The sequence below is a fragment of the Colias eurytheme genome, chromosome 1 (genome assembly GCF_061535395.1).
Source record: "Colias eurytheme isolate Ceu_HAF_F1 chromosome 1, ilColEury1 Martin Lab GWU primary, whole genome shotgun sequence".
NCBI lineage: Eukaryota > Metazoa > Arthropoda > Insecta > Lepidoptera > Pieridae > Colias > Colias eurytheme.
Genome location: NC_142980.1, coordinates 13,546,100 through 13,550,878, shown reverse-complemented (window position 1 = coordinate 13,550,878; position 4,779 = coordinate 13,546,100). Strand labels below are relative to the sequence as shown.

Genomic DNA, 4,779 nt, shown 5'->3' with positions numbered 1-4,779 from the left:
ATTTGCTTTTTTTATAGAAGAGTAGGCAAACGAGCCTGCATCCTGGTGGTGAGCGATGTCACAGCCCATAGGCATCTACAGACGTGTCCGAAGATTTGTTGCTGAGTTTTTACGGTAGGTATAGGTTAGGTCTCTTTTTAAATGCCCCGTTATCATAGGCGCTAGGAAATATCGCCTGTACTGTAGAAACTGTATAAACGTGAGATCTCAAGTTCGATTCCTGGTGGGTAATATAACAAGCGTCTCAATCTGACAGGACAGAAGGCTGATCACCTTTTGTCCTTAAAGAAAATCGATCAGAGAAACAGTATAAAATAAGTAAATAACCAATTTTATTTTGCTCAGCCTCTTATCCCATAAAGGGACACGGGAATTCACTTAGTAGCGGCCTGTGATTACAATGAAGTTCGTAAACTAAAACATGTTAAAAGATAAAAAAATATCGTCTTGTTGATGAAGTGGGTAGCTTTGTTGATATATTATCATACATGAATGAGAAACTGCATGCCTATTTCCATAACATCTCGACAACTTACTTACTACCTTAAAGTTTAGTGATTTTTTAGATGCATTTAGAGAGAAGAATTTAAAATGCAGTGTGTAAAAGGTATTAAATAAACTTACACATTAAATAAATTATTTATTAAATGATATCAAGCCAATTTTGCTAGTTAACTTTTTTATGACATCAAATTCTCAACCAATAAGAACCAGCTTGTAATCTATTATAATCAGGCAAGCCTTCCGTTGGTCCAACAGCGCTCACAGCGATCGTTTTATTATAAATGTAGTTGTACGCAACATTCTTGACGGTGCTAGCTGTAAGCGCTGAAAGTTGTTCAAAAACAGCTGACAAAGACTCTCTTTCATTTTTGAAAAGGACCTGCATGCCAATATCGAAAGATGAGTTTATAACGCCATCTTCTTGTTTAGCCAACTCTAGCTTAACCGCATTCACGGCTCGCTGCACATCAGCATCCCTTGTTGTGGTACACAAATGCATCCAAGTGCCTTGAGCAAGGTGAACACAATCTTCCACCGACATACGAGGACAAACAATATACGTGCCCCACAAACCTACATCGCGGTACGGTATGTAGAAACATTCATAGCTTTCACAGGACACGCTCGAAGATGCCTGCGCTTGATACGGAGCGTGACGTTCAGATCCACCTTGACTCCTGTGCCAGGAACCAATAATATGTTTCGCTACCAAAAGTGGCAAGTAATCACTACTCGTGTAACCAGCTACTTCAAAAGCTAATGATACATGAGCGAATGGCATCGAGTCGTCACGATAGAGAGTTTGCGATCCCGTAAAACGACACGGACCGTGATCCAATGGTTCATTATCACACGGCAAATTACCAAAACTATGTCCGGCACGCGCCATTATGCTTTGATGGGTCACCCCTCCCGAAGACGCGAGAACTATCCGTAAAGGCGTATAATTTTTTTGTAGGAAGTGATAAGCGCAAGCTCGATTGAACCTTTTCAAGTTTCTCGTCGGACCGGCGACTCTTCGTGACAATGTGGTTCCTTGGAACGCCGTTTCCTTTAAATACTCAAACATAACCGTTTTCGGGTCTATATCCAAATCCAGTAATTCCGTTTCAATGTTTTGCTTTTCACACGCAATTTCTTGTTCAGATAATTCTAAGTCTGTTAGGATTTTAGCTAATATATCCACAACTTCATTGTAGCATTCGCTGGGACAGATTCCGGAGAACACTTGATATTCTCGTGTCGTTATCGCATCCATTTGGATACCTAGATCGCTCAGCGTATGTTCCAAGTTCTGTTTGTTCATGGAATTAAAGCCTTTGTATGCCATATGTTCTATGAAATGACATATTCCATTAGAGTCAGCGTTTTCGTACCTGGAGCCGACTTGTATAAACAGTCTGAGACAGGCTAAGGGGCCGCCGGTTTCTTCAGTAGCCACTCGTAGTCCATTAGATAACTTCGTGACTGTCACTACGCCAGCATGAGAAATGTAACTTTTTGTAGCTTTGAAGAGATGTTTAGTTGGATTAAAGCCTTTTAATACGTTACCTAAAATCATTATTAACTCAGTCTTATTAAATTATGTCTAAAATATTATGAGTAACGACTGGTGTAGACATTTGACATATATAATTTTAATAATGTCACGGCTAGATAACATAAAAATAATATTATTATAGGTTCTATAAACATATAGGTTAAAGTAACACATAAATTTGGTATTGAACGTAGAAGACAATAAATGTGCATTGTCGTACTATTATTTAAGCAATTTTTTTCAATTTAATTTTTAATAAAGCAAGAGAAACCTTTATTACATAACACCTGTGAGAACAGCACAGCAGAACACTGTAAGTCATAAAAATAACTTCGAAATGACGATTGTCAATTTGACAAAATAATCAACAGATATTTATGATTTGTATTGTTAAAGAACATTCACCAAGAATTTTTTTATTTCTACAATTTCTAACTACATATTATTACTAACGAACACGTACAAAAATCAGTGTAGCTAGCTTAATACCTTGTAAGGTAAGCTTGTAAGAATGTGGAAATTTATTTTAAAACACAACTCTTTTCGGAAACCATCATCAAAAACATTACAAATACGCAAATACAACAGCAGTTTTTTGCCTCAATTTGAACACTTTCTCAACACACAGGCAAATATGAACTGTTCCCAATTGACAACAGGTCTAATAGTCGCCAATGAGGAGAGGGAAAGCTTCAATTCTTGTGTCGGAATATTTATTAACGCAGGCTCTAGATACGAGATGGTACAGGAAAATGGAGTCGCACACTTCTTCCAACATATTTGCTTTAAAGGAACTAACAAAAGACAGAAAAATGTACTCGAAAATGAGATTAGCGAAATTGGAGCAAAGTTGAAATGTTTCACAACACGCGAGCTCGTCGGCTTCTATGCAGAATGTTTGAATGAACACGTTCCCCAAGTCGTAGACATTTTGAGTGACTGCATATTCAACAATGCTTATTCTAGTTCCGACATCGAAATCCAGAAATGTGTCGTTTACCAAGAAATGTTAAAATACGATACTGATACATATAAGGTCATAATGGATTACCTCCACACGGGTGCGTTTCAAGGCACGTCCTTGTCTCAAACTGTAATGGGGCCCAGTCACAATCTGTATAATTTCAGCGACCAAACGATTAAGTCGTACATAAACAAGATGTTTGTACCGTCAAAAATCATTTTAGCCTGTGCGGGAGGAGTGAAACATGACCAACTATTAGGTTTAGCGAATACTTACATAAACAAATTTGATGCCGCTAGATGTTCGAGCTACAGTCCATACCGATTCACCGAAGCCGATATTCGTTACAGGGATGATTCCCTTGAAGTTGGTCACATTGCTTTAGCATTCGAAGCCCCGCCGTTTCAGCATGAGGATCGTCTACCGATGGAACTGGCCGCAGCTGTTATAGGAGCATGGGATAGATCACAAGCTGGTGGTGATAATCATGCTGTATACTTGGCCCAAGCCGCTGCGTCTGGCTTAGCAAATTCTTTCGAATCGTTCTACACCACATACAAAGATACAGGTCTTTGGGGAATACACTTCGTATCACCTCGAATGCACATCGACGATATTATAAATTGCATTACCCATGAGTGGATGAAATTATGCAATTGTGTAACAGACGCAGAGTTACTCAAGGCAAAACTAGCGATGAAGTACAAAATTATTCTACAAAATCAAAAAGCGGAGGACTCCTGCAGAGATATAGCTAAATGGGTGTATTTTACGGGAGGTGTACCTACAATGCAGGAAAAATTCCGGGCAATTGACAATATTAAGGCTGATGAAGTGAGGAGAGTGTGTCACACGTATATTTATAATAGATGCCCTGTGATTGGGGCCTATGGAGCCATTGAACAGCTATATCTTAACAGTAGACTTATGGGCTGGACGTACTGGCTAAAAGTGTGAGGATGTTAGAAATATATATATATATTATTTTATGAAAACTGAAATGAAGATTTTTATTGACTTACCTGCTTGTTCTGTAAAAAGAAAAGGAATAAGCAATGGTAATTAGAACAATATTATGTATTTGTCGATTGTTCAAATTTGTTCAATTTTAATTGACAAACCGATTTTGTTGATACTTATTGTAAACTCGCTGCATGAAAAAGATAAGTAGTCCATTGAAATGTTACATTTTTTTAGGCCTAACCTTGCGTTTTAAAGAGGACGCAATTTTATTTTTTTGATGAATAGGGGGGGTCAGTGTGAAGCTAAAAGCAAATTTGTGGGGTCGCCACCCTTGTCCTACGGCCTCCATCTTGAAAATAGTGGTTGAAATGGTTTTTACGATATATCTCTTAAACTATTTATCTGATAAAAAAAATTGTTAATATTATTTGTTGCATGACAATTTTATTTTTTAAAGATAAAAAAAATTAAAATTGCGTCCTCTAAAAACGCAATCCCAAATGTAACTTTTCAATGGACTAAAGATGCCCGATTACTTACCCGATTATTTTATGAATGACTCGGACAAAACTGAAGAGTTACCACTAGCGCCATCTATTTATTTTACAGTGCTACAAATTATGAAAGTAAACCGAAATAATTGAACTTCACACCAAGGCCATCTAGTGTCTCTTGACTGATAGCTCCATGTAAAGAACGCCACTATTAGTGGACGTTATATATTTTATTCCAATCAGGTTTAGATGTATTTTTTTAATTTTAGAAATCATTGAAGTAAAAAAAAATTATTATCAACTTCAAATACTTA

At 37.3% G+C, this 4,779-nt stretch overlaps 2 pseudogenes; one reads left to right on the top strand and one right to left on the bottom strand.

The window, feature by feature from the left end:
• Positions 1-688: 688 nt before the first annotated feature.
• LOC149911345 (mitochondrial-processing peptidase subunit beta pseudogene) lies at positions 689-2,065 on the bottom strand (annotated as a pseudogene).
• Positions 2,066-2,555: 490 nt separating this feature from the next.
• On the top strand, positions 2,556-3,965 carry LOC149911344 (mitochondrial-processing peptidase subunit beta pseudogene; annotated as a pseudogene).
• Positions 3,966-4,779: the final 814 nt, after the last annotated feature.